General features: G+C 35.9%; 1 long non-coding RNA gene across 1 annotated transcript in view; it reads left to right on the top strand.

Annotated features, from left to right (window-relative positions):
- The window catches only part of LOC111086367, an 81,844-nt gene that overhangs the window by 8,238 nt on the left and 53,517 nt on the right, over positions 1-20,089 (top strand). Inside the window, exon 2 of the long non-coding RNA XR_002611090.1 lies at positions 15,376-15,419. This is a non-coding gene — a long non-coding RNA (uncharacterized LOC111086367). The remainder of the gene's footprint in view (positions 1-15,375; positions 15,420-20,089) is intronic.

The raw sequence follows: 20,089 nt of genomic DNA, 5'->3' as shown, positions 1-20,089 counted from the left end.
AAGGGGATATCCACAAGGTCGGCTAATGTATATACTGAATATTAAGAAGGACATTTCCACAAGGTCGGCTAATGTATATACTGAATATTAAGAAGGACATTTCCACAAGGTCGGCTAATGTATATACTGAATATTAAGAAGGGGATATCCACAAGATCGGCTAATGTATATATTGAATATTAAGAAGGACATATCCAAAAGATCGGCTAATGTATATATTGAAACCAAAATTGGAGAACATATTGACTTAAGATCGATAAATCAGTTAAGTATACAACTACGTGAACTAAATGAATATGAAGAACCACCAAATTAAAATGATTTTAAAATTATTATTATTAAGGCTAATGATAAATTACAGTTATGTATTAAAGAAGCTTTAATAAATAAAATTAAAGTGGAATTAAAAGAAACAAATAGCTACTTATAAATTATGAAATTAATCGCTAGATGGAGCCACAGATGGAAACCATATACTGATATGAACTGTCGTTATGCTAGGACCTCCAATGGCACAGTGGTATGTATGTCTACGGACTTGTACTGCAAGAAACCGGGTTTCGATGCCCGTGGTGGGAAGAGCACAGCTAACCCTTTGTATAGTTTAATAACAAACAAACAAATCGTTATGCTGGAAAAATAAAATCAATAGCAAAAGTGCTACAAAGATTTTTTTTTTAAATTATTTTTATGAATGTTTATCTCATGTTTATAATATTAGAATATCTATAGCTAGTTTAATGAACAATTTGTTTCATTGGTTAAGTAAAATGTTTCTGGAGATCAGAATACAAAATACAAAGTGTGTAATGCGATGGCCCACATGATACGGAGTTAAATTTCTACCGAGTACTATCCAAACTTTTTATTGTAATATTCATGCTTGAAAACAGAAGGGTCCGGTGTACACCTTCCGAGTTATATGACCAAAGGTTTTTATAAGGTTCAACAAAATTATGTTTTACAATTCAATATAGAAAAACCTGAAGATAGATAGATACAGACGCTGCTGAGGAACTTTAATTTAGAGAAATAGACTGCGTTTTGGTTTCATTACAACAAAAACAAATTCACCTCATTTTTAGTAATTGGTCATTTATGTAGTTTCCACACCGCTGGGTTAATAAAGCTTTATACGACCAAGTCGTCCAAGTTTTCGCCGTTTCGCATCAGGTAGTGCGGGTGTGTAGAGTAAAGGATTTATGAGCGCGTGCTGACATAACAAATGGTTACGTGGGACTCAAAATCCTGGGGGGGGGGGGTATTTTTGGAGTTTACGTTTACACTGCACTTGTGTCAGAGATTAAGGGATAAGCTATAAATGTACGACGCACCCCCACGTAGCTTGACTTGCACGTATATACACTTCATTAATTTTGGAGAGTTAGCCAAGTGTTCTTTATTTTGGAATATCACTAGTCAGAAAGCTATTGTTACATGCAAGTCACTAAGACTGGCGAGTTCGTGTTATTGTTGTGTGGCTGTTAACTTTTATAGTAAATAAATACATCGAAATAGAAAAGCATTCCTTAGATATGTGGCTTCGCCAAATCTAATATTAAGCTTTGTTAATGTGGCTAATAGGAAAATATAACATATATATATATTAATTGAAATGAAACCAGTTTATCGAAAACTCACGAAATATGTCGCTGAATTTTACATAGACATTCAAGGCCCTAACTTGAAATTAAGTAGATTATTAATCGTTAATTTGGTGTGGTAGAGCCTCGCAGTAAGACTGATAACGATAGTAATTACATCTACCTTTACTAGCCCTGTACGGGTTTTCACTAAGACGTGTGTGTGTGTGTATAATTATAAATATCTCGTGGAAGTGAGTGAAAGCACACTGTAGCAGTGATTAAACTTAAGTCATTTATTTCGCCTTTCCAAAGTGCATAGTAACTCTGGCGTCGTAAAGCAGATAAAATGTGGTTGCACATTTTCAAGATGGCCGAAATAGCGAAAGATAGATTACTGCGCTTTTCACTAGACCAAGTATTACAGTTACCCACAAAAAAAAAAACTGTACATTGTAAGTTAGTACAGCAAACACTGTGTTCGACAACAACAAAAACACAAGAGATACACGCTGGTCATGCGTTTTGAAAAAGGATTCTGACACATGACCATACTTCTTGGAAAGCTCTTCTTGTCTAGACTTTATTACAAACACTTTTACCACTTGCGCAGCAGGCCAGGAACTGGCATTGAATCAAGCAAGAGTCGCGACTTACGAAGTGTTGATTTATAGACGTGCCATTATATTATCATCTTCTCTTTCCCTCCTCCCCTCTTTTTTTTTTTCTCGAAGAACATTTGAAGCAGACACGAGAGGGCCTCTCACACGAAATAATATTCCAGAAAGACACCACGAATTTGTCACGTGGCGGAAGTAATATGTTCGAGACAAACAAGTATATTGTTATTAGAAACAATCTACGTTACCCCATCCATCTTTCTTACCTTCAAGGACAAATCTCATTCTTACCTCTGTTTGAATTATAATTTTGTAGTGGAGAAGTAAGCCCATTCATGTTATGCACAATGTTGTAACTTTTTCTTCACATTTATAGCAAAATTAAAAAATAAAAAAGTAGAAAATGGCTCCGTGGTTAGAGTGCCGAATTATGGACTTTCGATTCCATTGTTCGCGTCCATTACCGAAAAAATCTCGTTACACACTTTGGGGCTATGGGGGGTGTTATAAGGGTAACGGTCAAATCCTACTGCTTGGTAATACAAGAGCAGTATAAGAGTTGGCGGTGGATGCTGTTGATTAGCTGCCTTCCCCTTAGGTTATCAGTTCAACATTAGAGATAGCTAGTGCAGATGGTCATCGAATAGCTTTACGCGAATATCCATAAACATCCGAAAACAAACAAACAAGTGAAAAACACTCGTTTCTCAAAACGTTCTGCTACCCACTCTCGTAAAAACGATCACCCCTTTCTTTCAAGCAATTCGGTATTCTGACAATTTTGTATTGCGTCATCACAGGTTACTTGTTATTCACTACACAGGTGTTCTTACAAAACAAACATTTACTGTCTAATATTATATATAAAAGAATACATTTGTAAGAATTTGTACATTCAATTACACTTATAAAAAATATGTAGTTCTTGTCATTTATTTATAACGGTTTAGTAATTGCGGTACGACTGCTATTTGTGGCATAGGAACGATCAATAAAATAAATTATTGGCTGGATTTTAGCAATATTTGTTTGATTTCGTTTTCCTTGTGACTAGGTAGGTGTTGATGTGTAACATTATATGAAAAGAGGCGTATATGAGGTTACATGAATGACTGAAATAATTCAATAATTTAACTTCTATGAACTTGAAAAATTATAAATATAAATTTTTAAATTGTGACTTTTCCCCCTACATTTGTCTGTTCTGCACTAGAAATATTTATTGTGTAAAACGTTTTGAAAGTCGACAGTAATAATAACTTCAACCAGTGAGAGTGAGTTTCCTATGGGTGAAACGTAAAGTTCAAAAGATCTTTTAAATGGCAGAGGTTTCAAAGTAGTCGCTTTTTTATTTTTTTAAAGATCTTCATTTGAGAAATGAATTTATGTAAATACGTACTTCAGAAAACATTTCCGCCCGATCATAGCGCCACAAGAGAAGGTGTTAAAGTACGCAATCTTAATTGTTAGAAAACATGAAGCCTGCCGAATTACGCATTACTGTATTTTTTAAGATGCAAAATACTAGAGCAGATATCATGCTCTTGGCGTTTTAGGCCTAATTAGCTCACACTTTCTTAAACTCGTAAGCTTTTTTTTTGTTTTGTTTTTTGCTGTTGGTGTTGGCATTGTTTCAGGATTTATATTCAAATCAGTTAGACACGCCGCGATTCTAGTTTGCTTTAGCGATCAAGATTTTCTAATTAATAACATCATGCTCTGTAATTCACGGCTTTCGAAAAAGGTTTATATCTACATCAAAGCCTTCCGCTGCACAGTTCACTGATGCCGACAAGTGAATTCATGTTAATACGCGTCCTTCATTAGCGTCCCTTTGCAGCTAATACTGGAAGGTTTTGAAGGTAATCTTATATATACATACATACATACATACATACACAGTTATTAATTTTGTTGTGTGTGTGTGTGTGTGTGTGTGTGTGTAGGAGTTAGACTACTTTAGTAAATTTTTCTAAGAAAATGTTAAGTTCAGAAAATTGAAGGATTGGTCGAATAATAAGGGGAACTTCACTTCAATATACTCTAGTAGACATTTTGTACAACAACATATTAAAAGCGTATCAAAGATTTTTTTTAAAATACAAAATCTAACGCTAGGTCATAGAATAACATTAAGTTTATTTATTGGTTGTATTAAGTACGGTAAAGTTTAGCCCTAACTAAACTGAAACAACAACAACAACAAAAAACGTACACAATTTATCTGTTTTATATCGAATATAGGCCTAACTTAATGGAGGCTTAACTGATGTTAGGCGTAAGACGAATAGACTTGTAGATTTCGGTGTCTGTGATTAGAATTCTTTTGTATTACTCTAGAAATCCTGCATTTAAAGAAGTACTGTTGCAATAAAGATATTAATTTGACCGTTGCGGGTCTCTGCTAGTACATAAATATTTTACATACACACGCACGTGTTTGTAAATATAGAAAAGCGTTATAACTTTTTTAAATATTTACAGAAAATACATATATAATATGCACAAATATTTACAATACTAACAAGTATCTTTTACATGACTTCTACAAGAGTGTGAGCACGTGTTTGTAAATATAGAAAAGCGTTATAACTTTTTAAATATTTACAGAAGATACATATATAATATGTACAAATATTTACAATACTAACAAGTATCTTTTACATGACTTCTACAAGAGTGTGAGCGCGTGTTTGTAAATATAGAAAAGCGTTATAACCTTTTAAATATTTACAGAAGATACATATATAATATTTACAATACTAACAAGTATATTTTACATGACTTCTACAAGAGCGTGAGCACGTGTTTCACATAGCTAGTAAAAAATGTTTTTTGACGTAAACTTTAAAATGCAAAACTTTTCATACGAGTCAACAAAATTTAAAAGGTTAGAAAGAAAAAAGCTATTGTCATATATATATATAACCCCAAGGGCGACAAAGGGTGCTTTAACTTACAACGTTCTCTTATCTTACCGTCCGTCACCTTCTGTTATGGAAGATCCCCTCCATTATAGAAGGTTATAGATCCTATGAAAACAACGCCAAAGAGATTATTAAAATAGCTGGCTTGGTGATCGTCCTAAAATAATGCTTAAACAGATTTATTATGTAATTAGAGGTGAAATATATCGAAATAAAGCTTACAACAAAAACAAAAATATATTTATAACTTGCAGTTTTAGGTAGAAAATATTTTACGTGGTCAAGTGGTCAACTTGCCGGACAATGGAGCTGAGGTTCCATGGTTCGCATTCTTGTTACCACCAAAAAATATTTTAAAAAATCGAGCTTCGCGCATTGAAGAGTAGTCAAAATAGAGTCAGCACGAGCCCTTCCCTCTAAGGAAAATACACAGAACGATATGTGTATATTTCAGTATTTAATGTGTAACGTATGACAACTGTTAAATGCATGGAGGTATTTTGTATATAATTACCGTATACTGTATGGTAACTTTTAAATACGCGGGGATATTATGTATATTTTTAAATATTCACTTTATAATACATGGTCACTTGTACATATACGGGGATACTATGAAATATTTAAATATATGTTTTATTCTAAATACTCCCATCCTTCGTCTTTACATTTTAATACAAGTATTTGTTTGTGTATGCGCAAACAAACACACACACACACATATATAGCGATCATGTTTTGTTGTTGGGAACCAGTTTTGCTAAAATAACAACAGTAAAGACTATAACCAGTCCTTAAAGTTAATCAGTGTGACTTATCAACCGCTATGTTTCAGACATTTTTTTCCTGTTTGATGTTAAAGCTATGAAACCGATCCGATTCTATCCCGGACAGTATCAACTTGAATCTGAAAGTATTGATTTCATTCTTTTCTGAGAATAGCCAGTCCTTAAAAGACAAGTTGTTGAAAGAAAAGCAGAAGGGCGAGATTTTTTTTTTCTTCTCAACACGTTTGTATTAAATGGGAGATTTTACGAGTAGAATACGTATTATGTTTCTTCGCGACTAAAACGAACTTTAAACAACCTGTCACACGTTATACGGTGTAAATGTAAGATAATTTCGCTAACACCCCGTGTATTTATCGTCACTTTGTGTGTGCGTGTTCAATTATTTATATGTAAAATAAAGTATTTGTGGCCAATTTTCTTCACGTTCTGAGAATGAGTAGTATACGTGCGTCTTTAACTTTTATTTTTGGAGACGGTCACTCGATCTGCCTCGTTTATAACATATTGGGTTACTTGTGCGTGAATATAATGTTGTCGAATGGTTTGGCTTACTAAATAAATAACAAGAACATGAATTATAGTTCATTATGTTCTTTGAAATGTTACGCGTATTTGACGATTTTCAAACCGTGCTGATTTTATTGCTATGTACGGTACGTACATAGTTTTTATATACAGAAATATTTTTACCGTTGCGTGTAATCTATGAATGAAGTAGTGTAAAGTTACAAGATATTTCACGTAATGATGAGTAAGATACAGAGTTTGTTTGAATATCGCGTCGGTGAAATGTTATTGTCATTTCCCACTCAGAATGTAATTTCATTAACTGTGAATTACGCTTTGTTAACGTTTCTATTTCTAATGGAAAGAAAAGGTAATACGTGTGTATCGAGCATGACGGTGTGTTTATTTTTACATTTTGTAAGTGTGGAAAATAGCAATCAGTATATTTTGTGTTTGTATCAAATTATGAACTATCTTGGTAATATTTTTAGGGCTGGGAATATCATAGTGGTTAGCGTGCCGAACTGTGAATGGGGAAGGTCCAAAGCTCGAGTCGTGACTGACCGCTGAGCACGTTTCGCATTTTTATCTGTAGGACTATCCTAAGTAACCTGCCTGGCCTTAAATATTATCATAATACTGTTATCTAGTACGTTGTATTAAACAGTTTTGAATCTACTAATAAGCAAGTCGCATAACAACCACAGCTGATATAAAGCCACAGTGGAACGACACGTTTTAGAAATATATTTTGACATTATTTGGCATTCCTAGGTTGTGAGATGTCACCGAAGACTGGCTGCTTTTGGGTATGTATGTAACAACATTTTCCGACGCAAAATATTAATACACTCAAATCATAAAAGTGTAATTAAGATTGGAGATTTAGAATTTCTTAGACGGGAATATTCCCTGTACTGAATGACATTGGAAAATGAAGGAATATGAATCAGCTTGGGGCACCAGGAGCACCCAGTAAAGCCGTTCCCGTATATAAAGTGCGACTTCTTGAAATAGATGCAAATTCAGGAACACAAAGGTCAGTGTCAAAAGCTGTCCACATATCACAGGAAACAGGACACAATATAATTAAGAAGGATCTCTGTATAAAAAAAGCTATACAACTCGTATGCACACACGTTTTTCCACACCATACTTGTTCAACCGTAGCGTACCTCAAGCAGCTGAAGAATGAAATGGGCGCTGAAAAACCGTCGGCCTCCATCATTAGATGGATTATGGAACGTGAAATGGGAGAAGTGGTGAGCTTTTGGCTTGATAGTCTAAAGACGGAGCCTTTGCAATGGAAACTACACTGCAGAGCTATTGTAAAGGTGCACAGTCGTCATATAGAGCATGACTAGACGTGGTGACATGGGCCATAACGACTTGGTGAGAGTCCAAAATCGTCTCGATATAACATAGCCAAATTCTGTAGTCCATAATATGTGATTACAATGTGGATATTTTCAAGCACGTAATTTTAGATTGTTTGTTTTGCGTTCCTTTCCAGAAAAGTTTAAAAAAAAGCTAACCACTCTAGATAAGATACTATAAAAAAACAACAAAAAAAACAAGAGTATGATTGTTTGTTTGAAGTGAAGCACAAAGCTACCCAATGGGCTGTCTGTGTCCTGCCCACTAATAATAGTTACATATCAGTAAAAAAGAGAACTATTATGTTAATTTGGAAGTAATCGAATAACCGAACAGGGTCATTAAAATATCTTATTATCTTAAGAATATAGATAACGAGTCGGGGGGACTGGTAATTTTGTGGAGAAGAAAAGAAACTCCCGCCTTTTCTTTGAAATTTGATTGGTTGTAAGTCCGCAGACATGCCGCTGTGCCATTTTGGGGTGGTGGTGGCAAGAATATGAGAAACCGCTAACTATTATTAGTGTTCAGATGTAATATGATGGTTCAAAATATCTAAGTCTTAGAAGGAGTTCCCCTGTGGCTCGGCTATAAGCTTTAAGGTTAAAAATGCTAAAATTTAATACTCTGTCCCCGCAGTTGGTACATCATAGCTTATTGTTCAGTTTTGTACATAACAAACAAACTCTCGAAAGACATGTAAGCGTTGTAGAAATGTATGATTGACTGTGATGTGTGGCAGTCAATCTCTCTGCAGTTAACAGTCGGTGGGTGCGGTGTAGGCGGCGGGCGCTTCTCATTTATTACCGTGCTTCTTATAAACAGTTTTAAGTTAGGAATGGCTGTGTTTGAAATTTCGGGTCTCGCATACGGCAATGATTTTTAATCTTTTCTTTTTATTTTTTTTAGCCGTGAATCCCTTGACCAAAACCTTTCACGTACTACTTTATTTTTTAGCCCGTGGATCCCTTGACTTAACCAAAACCTTTCACGTACTACTTTATTTTTTAGCCCGTGGATCCCTTGACTTAACCAAAACCTTTCACGTACTACTTTATTTTTTAGCCCGTGAATCCCTTGACTAAACCAAAACCTTTCACGTACTACTTTATTTTTTAGCCCGTGGATCCCTTGACTAAACGAAAACCTTTCACGTACTACTTTATTTTTAGCCCGTGGATCCCTTGACTAAACCAAAACCTTTCACGTACTACTGTGCTGTAATGGTTACACCGCAAAGTTACTCAGATGAATTATTAACATCTGCAAACCATTTATTACCACCTCCACCATCCTAATTTACCAACGGTTGGAAAATCGCTAGCATAAGTTACCGTTCAGGGTGGAAATACTGTAATACTTATTTATGGCTGACACATTTTGGCTATCTTTACAACACGTTGAAGATGAAAGTAATAAAAAAATACTCTTTCTTTGATGCAATATATATATTATTTATATAAGTAAAGGTTTTTAATTTAAAAAAAATTATCGATTATTGCTAGATAAGTACACGTATATCATAAATAGGTTTCTTTTAGATAAAAAAGTCATTTACGAGAATAAATGGTAAATTATCTCCAAGGTAAAATTATAGAAAACCTGACCAAATTTGATATCGAACGTTCGGGTATGGAAACTCGTATATCTTGTTAACTGCGTTGGTCAATGCCGCATTTTCTTGTTTTTTTTTGTAATTATGCACACAGCCACATAATGGGCTATCTGTGCTCTGCCCACCACGGGTATCGAAACCCGGTTTCTAGTGTTGTAAGTCCTCAGACGTACACCGCTGTGCCATTGGGGGGGGGGGGGCACCGCATTTTCATCAGTAATCTTTTTATTTATCAAGCGATAATTATTTGTATAGAAACATAATCTAACCTATTCTCTCTCAACAGTAGGTTTCCTGTTACCTTAGCGCTAAGCTGCAGGTTTTATAACATCAAAGTTAGGGGTTAGATACCTACAGTGGACACGACACGGATAGCCCATTGTGTTTCTTTCAGAATTTTCACGCGAAACTACTCGGATGGCTATCTGCATATAGACACCCGTCCCTACTTACAGCATACCTATGATCCCAAAGTACGGATCGCGGCTTTGCGGCAACTGGTCGCGAACCTATAACCCTCGGATACACAGGTGCAAAAGGTTTCTTGCTTCTGTTAATTCCGTTCTTGATTATTTGTTTTCATTGAGTTTCTTTCTTAAAATGCCAGGTGGTTAGGGCGCTCGACTCGTAATCTGCGGGTCGCGGATTCGAATACCCGTCACACCAAACATGCTCGCCCTTTCAGCCGTGGGGGCGTTATAATGTGACGGTCAATCCCCCTAGTCGTTGGTAAAAGAATAGCCCAAGAGTTAGCGGTGGATGGTGATGATTAGCTGCATTCCCTCTAGTATTACACTGCTAAATTAGGGACGGCTAGCGCAGATAGCCCTCGTGTGGCTTTGCGCGAAATTTAAAACAAACAAACCCTTCCCATCAATCTTGGATTCTTAGAGAGAAGAACATAATCCTGTATTTTACAAGCCGAACTGTTCAGAACAAACGAAAAACTCATTTTCTAAGACTCGTGCAACAGAAAATATTTCCAAAAAAAAACAACTTTACATGGAATAGTAACTTGTGCTGGATATTTCTATAATTCCTGGAAATTGGTGCCCATGCTTTAAAAATAGAGTATCTTTTTTATCATACTGGCTTGTGGTTTCCATTCCCCCATTTTAATCTAGTGCACGTAGTTTTAGTTTTTAGTTAAATTACATTATTTGAGAAATAAATCTGATGATAAGCGTGTTTTCTGTTTAGTTTTCCTTCTTATCAGAGCAGGCATCACGCTGCAGGAGGGCGTTTTAGTCCTATTAATTCATTAACGTCACGAGTAACTAGGCGATCAATTCATTTATTTCATTCACCAAGCCCCAGCCATTCAGAATGGGCTATGAAAAAAACATCAGAGATTGGGTGTTACGCGTCTACTAAAGTGACAGAAAGTTATCACGAAAACCATGTACAGTCGACAATCAATCTGTCACTAAGGTCGGTCACGACGGAAGGTTTCATTTCCTGCAAGACATAAAAATAAATACATAAAAAACAAGCCATGAGTGATCATCATGGAGTAGTTAACAGAATTAACTCGACTTTGTGAATCGTCCTTTGCGACCTTTTCTAACCCTTTTTCAACATAAAACGGCAGTTTTGTTTTTCAACCAGCTTGCTCTACAGATCAGCGATAAGGTGGCGTCGAGTGATGCCAGTTCACCCCGACAGGGGTCGTTCTAAGGAATCTTCTCTCATTTCAAACAGTTCAATCCGTCATCAGTGATAATAGTAGGCTTCCGGGAATTGAACGCTTTGATTCCTTAAATCAAAGAAGTCTTTATTTGAGAGTTGAACCTCTTGATTGGCGCATCAGAGGTCGAAGAAGTACCCGAAAAATAAAACTTCTGTAAAGGTGGCAAACACTAGAGATCATCAATAGGGTCAGCCTGGTGGCCCATGATTCATTAGAGGGGGGGCCACTGTAATAACAATTGGGCGGGTCTTAGAACTCGAGTCTGGCATAAGATCAGATTAATTTCCGAGAACTCTGAGCGATAAGCGTTTGCTGACTTTATTTTATTTTTTGTTGCTGTTCTTACTAACCTAGTGTGATCGTATTTCTGAAAGTAATTCAAGAAGAGGCTGCTTCTGCGTTGGTCTTCTACAGATAACACCTTTTGTTATTATATAGTCTAATAGAGTAGCAGGAAACAGAACATTTTATATTTATTTGTTATACATGTAGTCCAGAGACTCGGCAAATCTAATATTTTCGGGAAACTTGCCACGTGTATTGAGGGTTATAAACATGTTTCGATAAACCGTAGTAAAACACAATCCAAAAAGTCTACACAATGAATAAAATTGACATGGTAACTGTACGTTGCAGTTTGTTCAAGATTACAGTCTTATTACAGGTCCAGGAATAGGCGTTACCTAAGGGTTAGATGCCTGGACTGTGAGTTCGAGGATTCGTGGTTTGCGTCTCATTACCCCCAATACGCTCCCCTTACTTTTAGGCCGTGAGTACGCTACAAGAATTCGCACCAAATCTCACTATTCAGTCAGTCAATAGTAGCCCAAGAGTTGGAGTGGTTGTTGTTGACTAGCTAGTTGCCTTACCTCCAGTCTGTCAGTTCATAATTAGGGACGACGGTGCTTCTAAAACCAAATAAACGAAGTGCAAATATTGACGAGTTGGCGAAATTCACTTCCATATTTTGTGGTGTTAGTTGTTGATGAGTTTAGAAAATAACTGTATATAAAACATGATGTCATCCATATGCAAGTAAACTTCCATATTTTGTGGTGTTAGTGAGTTTAGAAAATAACTGTATATAAAACATGATGCCATCCATATGTAAGTGAACTTCCATATTTTGTGGTATTAGTGTTGGTGAGTTTAGAAAATAACTGTATATAAAATATGATGTCATCCATATGTAAGTGAACTTTCATATTCCGAAATTTCAAACAATTTAATCGACATTACAAAAACCGAAAACAAAAGAAAAGATATAGCTATCTTCGAGGGTCAAGTTAAACTGCTTTACAGCACACTAACGGAGGCACTTTGTAATGTTGAAAAATTATGCCGGTTTCATAAAAAAATCGGAATCACGTTCACTTTATTCATGACTTGTGGAAACCTTGCGCCCTTTAGTGATTACACATTAACTACGAACTTTATTAAAGCACTTGAACTTCAGTTGTAGTGAACATGAGGAACATTAAAACATGTTTCGTTGAAGAGTCCTTCTGATATGACCATTATTTTTCACTGCTAAGTTGTTCTTGACAATCAATGTGATAGCTTATTTTTTATCATCTGATTCGACATTGTCCAGAAACTTAATTAATTTGACAAAACCTGTACAGAACAATATCTACGGAAGGAATATAAAGTATCTGTTGTGCCTTAATTAACAAGTGTCTGTAATGTTGTCCGTCCATCTAATATAAACTACAAAAAATTACACATTTATTACACGAAAACATGAAATCATCTTGCCACTAATACCTTCCCTTGGCTTCTGGATGCTTCCAGTTTTTAATATCCAACATCCCAACAAAGAACTAAACATATTAACAAACTAATGCATTTTTCCACATTTTCACTCAAAAAGACCTCAATAAATTGTGTTCTTTGGCTCATAAGTTATAAAAGTTGTATTTATAATACTTATTTTTAAAGTTTGTTTGAAAAACTTCATCCCTTATTGTTCTACATTCAAGTTTTACCTAGAAAGTGCATTTAAATGAAATAAAATTGAAAATATCATCTTAAAACATTTTTATCACTGATCCATAAAAATATTTAGACACTTCTGAAATCGAAATAACTATTTTTCTATTAACTATTAACTATTTTTTTTTCTTTTACAACAGTAATAACTCGAAAAAAAGAGTGCTCAGTTAAAAAAAAGAAAGAAAACAAACTTTAAAGCTATAACAGGCCAATTTACAGAAACATCGACACTAGATGGCACTAGATATGCATCCGTGAATACTGGAAATATAAATCAGATATTACTTTTGAAAGTAACACTGTTTTGGAAATGTTGTTTTTTTTTTTTATAATATTAAGACTCATAAAGTTCTTACTAAAACAATTCCCAATATTAGCGGAATTCACAAACTACTATTAGAATAATATGAATAAAATCAACAATTTCGAATACGGAGGTATCGCAACTGCTACAACAATACCGCATATTACACTTTAGAATAATTATAGAACTGCTGTATTAGTTTTTCTTCCTAACCATGGCCAGGTGGTTGGGGACCTCGACTCGCAATTTGAGGGTCGCGGGTTCGAATCCCCGTCTCACCAAACATGCTCGTCTTTTCAGCAGTGGGGGGGGGGGGGGGGTGATGACTAGCTGCCTTCCCTCTAGTCTTACACTGCCAAATTAGGGACGGCTAGCGCAGATGGCCCTCGTGTAGCTAGCTTTGCGTGAAATTCAAAACAAACAATCTTCCTAACAGGCCTCAGTAAAATAATAATAATAAATCCATACATATATCTGTTGTTCAACAGAGGACAAAAATAAGCCCTTTTGGAACCTTGAGGATCTATAATACAAAATGGATAAAAAGCGAGTCCCTTTTATTTGGTTCAGTAAACCCTTTTTTTTTTTTTTTTTTTTTTAAGTTGCCCTACAGTTACATCAACTCCTACACAGTCGCGCTACATGAATGAGATCACACAAACTGCAAAATGAACCTGTCGGAAAAAGCAACAACTGTCTGTTATTTTATTGAAACTTCAAAATTTGTTTACAGATTAGGAATGCAAAGTTTTGATTTAATCCACTGAAATGTGATTAATTTATCATTAGGGACATAACTTTGAAAAGTATACAAACATTATGTATAAAAAAACAAACAAACTGGATTTAGGATAGAAAGCGCGCATTAAAATATACTTAGAAATGTTGATCAGTTATAAGCTCTGATGTGAATAAATGGAGAGAAAAGCTCATAATATGTAGGGGTGAACGTGTTCCTTAAAATAATAGGATCCGGACGAATTCTAGTGATTAGCGTGTTGTGCTGTGGATCGAAGGGTCTGGAGTTCAAGACGTGATGCCGCATAACATTCTTCTCACTTTAGCTGTTGTCGCAGTATGAAAAAGACAATCAATCTTATTAGTCGGTTTAAAGAGCCGAACAAAGTTCCTTTGGCGGAGAGTGCTGGCTGGTTGCCTTCCCTCTAGTCAACAGTTCAAAATTAAGCGCCACCATGTATATCTAGATCTTTTTAGGGTCTCTGAACTGGCCGTTTAGCTCACGTGGCCTAGTAGTTATCGTGCCCAGACTGTGAAAATGAAGATTCATGGTTCGCATCCCGTTGCTACATAAAAATGCGTCCTGGACCACGAGGCCATTGGTTGCACTTTGAGAGTGAGGGTAAAATCCCACTGTTCGATCGAAAAAAAAAAGAAGCCAAAGAGTTGGCTATCGGCTAGTTGCTTTCCCTCTAATCCGGCCCCCCTGTGGGTCAGCGATAAGTTTACAGACTTAGAACTCTAAAATCTGGAATTCGATTCTCCGAAGTGGACAGGGCACAGATACCCCATAATGTATCTTTGCGCTAAAAGAAACAATCTAGTCCTTTAGACCAAAATTAAGGATGCTTGCGCAGACGGTCCTTATATAGCTTTGTGTGAATAACCGAACAAACTGTTTTGATTTAGTTATTTTTTCTTTAAATTAAGTATGTACACGTGTTTTGTAAGTTATACAACTCCAATTCTACTTGGCAGAAAACCTACCTAAATGATGCCAAACCTTTTTATGTTTTTTCCTACAGAATTTTCAGTCTGTTTTAGTTATCATGAAAAAAGATTCTACAATGTAGTTTTTTTTCTTTGCTATGAACTGTAAACTAAAGATAAAGCTACTTTTACCGTCTCGTTCAAAAGATGTTAACTTGATATAAAATATACTACTATCAGTTAACCAACACTATGGCAGAAGTATAAGAAGTTCACGTTTTTTTTATTTTTATTTTAGGCACAGAAGAGAAGCGACTCCATCAAGGGATCCAAACTTTAAAGGTAAGATAAGCGATCGTTAAACTTATTTTAAATGAAATATGTTTACCGATAAAGATCCTCTTCATCATATTGTGAATTGTACAACTTTGGGAGTAGTATTGTGAAGGTGGTAAATAATTCTTGTGTTGATATAAGATATGCACCTTTTAACTTCAATTGTTGATTTCGATACATACCCAAGTCCCTTGTGTATTGAACATAAAGTCATTCATCCTCAGATCTAGGGGTCTAGTGTGTGTGTGTTACCCATTCTTGCTGTGCTTCAGTTTTCGACACGTGTCTTCTAGAGAATAATTAGGACCTTCCTGTTTTTTTCTTGATCTTTACTCAAGACAATACATATTGTTGGCATGTCTAGGTGATGTCAACGTGGACTGCATTCTGTTTGTAAAGCCTCTTTCGTAAGGAGCAACTGTAGCGAGGAGACCACTGTGTAACTGAGACCACTGCAATTAAAATTTAAACGGGAGGACAACAATAATCATAATATGTTGCGAGTACAATGCTGTATGACTAGATCCCAGTACTTGTGATGTTGTGGTAGACCACTGCTATACAGTTCGATGTTTACTCTGGGGATTGGTGAGCTGAGTAGATGAGTCAAGACTTATCCTCTTTTTCTTCCATTAAAAGAAGGTATTTCAATTAGCTTTCTGAAAAATCGCACGTGCCGAGTGCTTGATACCAAACCTATAGAGTGGAGCGAGTTTCACTTACAAAGAAATAACAAAAAAATACGTGTTTTCCAACATCATAAGTAGGTTCAGAAAAATCAATTTAACACAAAGGTACGAAACCTTATAACCCGCCCCCCCCAGTGGCACAGCGGTATGTCTACGGACTTACAACGTTAGAATCCGGGTTTCGATACCTGTGGTGGCCAGAGCACAGATAACCCATTGTGTAGCTTTGTGCTTAATTACAAACAAACAAACCTATAACCCGAACGCTTTCGAAAGGTGGACCTTTCTTCTTCAGGGTCAAACTGTCATTTTATTGATCCATTCATCTCTTTAAAGGCAGAATAACAGCTCGTGATGACAACACTAGTCTCACCCTATGTTCACACATTTTATGTCGCTGATAATAATGTGTTTGTAGTATTGAAATACATTAGTTGACACAGGCAGTTATTGTAGGTTGGTTAGCCAAGCACAAGAATGCCTCTGGCCAGCGACCTTGACTTGCCCTGTCGCTATACCTAAGATCTATCGATCAGTAGGAGTTGATTTTCAAATCTGACTCTGATACAGATTTCCTGTCCCGACATGCCAGAAGGAACTGGAGACAGTTCTTACAGTAAATTTTAAAACCTTTAGACTGCTGTTTCCCCATCTCTGACTCGGATAATATACAGGATTGGAAATATCTATGGAAACGGTGAGGTAAAAAGATATAAGAAACAATTACTATGGGATTGCCACCCTTTTATCGTTTTAAAATAAACTGCAGCACGTGTTGATAGTTCACGCTATGACTGGTCATAAAATGTCATACCAGTATAGCTTTGAGAGAGAGCCGTTTTTCGTACTCCTTTATGCACTGTTATATCTGTCTTCAGTAGTAGTTTTGGAAAGTTTGAATGTTGCTATTTTATCTTCGTGTTTGGTAACCCCATACATCATACTCACTATTTTCTGTAGGAGTTTAGACTGTCAGTCACACCTTCAAGGATTAAAATACCGCAAGACAACCATATTCAAATCAAAGTTTTGGCTAGTCAAAGAAACCCTATGCGAACAATTGCGTCAATATGCTATGTTTCCGTAGGAACTAATTGCTAGGCTGGAGAGGGTATGTGAACCTGGCACAGGTAATTAATAATAAAAGTGGTCGAGATAGAAAACTCGTCGTGTCGAGTATTTCAGGGTATGTTAAATACGAGTTAGATGACGGTCGAGTACAGATTTTGCTAATGGTGTTGTTGTGGCTACAAGTACGAATGTGATCTCGTGAACAGTAAGACATACATTAGAACGAAGCTGTTTGATTGGATGTGTAGCTGTTCTAAAACTGCCACTGAGAAGAGGTAACCAAATCAAAAGGTTGAAATGGGTATCATACTGTTGATTGAACAAAACAGGAGATGTGTTCTGTTTACAGATGAATCTTTGTTCAAATTATTCGTCAACAATATCAACAACAGTTTGATCAATGGCGAAGAGGAGAATAGTAACACAGGCAGTGTTACAAATGAACCATGATGGGGGATCAGTTCAAATTTGGGCCCGTTGGGGCTACCACTAAGCCACCTGTGTCAGTGATTTACTGAACATTGATGACATCATGACTGTGACAAGCACAGTAGATTCTGATCCATTATGCCATTCCCCGAGGATCATGACCCATTGGATGGGTATTTATCTTCCAGCAAGACAATGATCTCAATGTATAGAAACTGTGATAAAACGATATCTTGGCGGGAAAAAGGAATGATGGAACACTCACAGTCCTGATATCATCATTCTTTAAGCTGTATGGGCTTATGTGAAATTAACAAGGTCAAAAAGCTGAACTGTGCAGAGATATACAGGAAATTTGGAATAATATTCCATAGTTGTATATTAATAATGCCCGGTTTAAATAAAGGGTTAACATATGAAATACTAGTGCTTTATACAACAGGTTTACTTTTCTTCTGTATTTCGTGTGATAATTTGTTTTTAATTTTAATAAATTCACCATTTAGTTGCGATTACTTATTGTTTGTGGGTCCTGTACGTGTATCTCCATATTTTAATAAATACAGACCATTCAAATCTAAAACTTAAAAAAAATCAACATGATTTTCAGTAATTACGCGTGAAAAGTACCTAAACTTATATGTTTTTCATATTTTGCGTTAAGACTTCATCTTGTAATCTAAATATGGTATACAGAAATGTAGAGGGTTAATCACACTTCATAAGAACGATTTGACACAGTGACATCAATATATATGTCAAAGTTCATAACCTTTTACGAAGAAGAATGTTCTTCTAGCGATATTCTTATATGATGTGAGTCAAATAACACAATCTTTCGAAGAAGGGAGCCTACAATGTTATCCATGGAAGCGAAAACGAAAACAGTATACAAACGCCTCCCACAACAGCGTGTTTAGGATAGCAGTGGACTCCAAAATCACACCCAAAGCCAATTCGGAGTATCTTCTTCGTCCGAGAGAGAACCTTCTGACCCCAAAAGCTATCATCAAGTTGTGATCAAGCTGGACACGTCTCCTGGTACAGTTAGCAAGATAATAAACAAGATAACAAGATAACAATGAATTTAAGTTGATGTAGGTTCACAAAGTCAACATTTAGAAGTTTCCAGTCACATGTCGAAACATATGGCTGTTTCCAAGAGAAAGAAAGCCGAAGAAATTGGAATTCAGCAATCCTCTTCGACCACATACTTGTCAATCCCCCTCCCTCCCCATGTAGTTCGAATGTAATGTTGTGCATTTCCACCTGTTTGAACGTAGCCTTGGATGCCAACATCCACGTGTAATTGCAGTTACGATGTTGGACAGTAGCGTGTAATCGTGGACATCAAACTGAGCAGCGTCTACAATGAAAATATCAGTCCTAAGGGTAGAACGGCACCTGGAACTTTGTTAACAAAAAAGTGCCATTAAGCTCAATAATTTCTTTGTTAAGATGTTCTTGTATTTCCACACGAATATGCTGTAACATTACAATTTTTGTTGGACTAAGAGCGACCTAGTTGTTTATTCTAGCTCCGTTGTTTTGTTGATGTTTGTGTATAATGTAACTTATTAAACATTGAAACTCTTTCATAACTGAATAAGCACCAGAGGGATGTATAATTACAGACATTTTGAATATTTTGCACATTACTGTGTAAAATAAAAGGTGTCATGTCAGTCAGTACTTATTTCAAGAGCTTGAATAAATAGAACGAGCAGGAGTGAACCTATACGTACTGCCATTGGTATGCCATTTCAGCATTGATAAATATCAGTCGATGTTTCAGTAATTTGCTCAAATTTATGTAACATCAACTTTAGTTCTATAGAAGAAACTAAACATTCCCACGCCTTTTACGCGGCCTTTCGATAGGGACGAGCAGAGACTGTTTACACAAAGAGTTCCTTGATCAAGTATTTGTCTATGTCTTGAATCTGCGTTGTACACGTGTTCGAAAAAAAAATGACGTGTTGCGCCTGGTAACAACACAGTTTGTTGCGAATGGTTCAGGAAATGTCAAGGGGTCATGTAAGGTCATTTTGAAGGGATTATAAAAATCAGCACAATGCCAGAATCGTTATAATAATGTAGCAGTTTTTTTTTTTTACATATTTGAAGATATGGCGATTCTTTAATCCTTATTCCTTATTTATCATCTCAACCGTAGTCGATATTTTATACATATTTGAAGATGTGGCGATTCTTTAATCCTTATTCCTTATTTATCATCTCAACCGTAATCGATATTTTTTACATATTTGAAGATGTGGCGATTCTTTAATCCTTATTCCTTATTTATCATCTCAACCGTAGTCGATATTTTTTACATATTTGAAGATGTGGCGATTCTTTAATCCTTATTCCTTATTTATCATCTCAACCGTAGTCGATATTTTACATATTTGAAGATGTGGCGATTCTTTAATCCTTATTCCTTATTTATCATCTCAACCGAAATCGATATTTTTTACATATTTG

This window comes from Limulus polyphemus, unplaced genomic scaffold (assembly GCF_000517525.1).
Source record: "Limulus polyphemus unplaced genomic scaffold, Limulus_polyphemus-2.1.2 Scaffold1047, whole genome shotgun sequence".
NCBI lineage: Eukaryota > Metazoa > Arthropoda > Merostomata > Xiphosura > Limulidae > Limulus > Limulus polyphemus.
The sequence above is the reverse complement of the archived record's forward strand: the minus strand, read 5'-3'. Positions and strand labels throughout refer to the sequence as shown.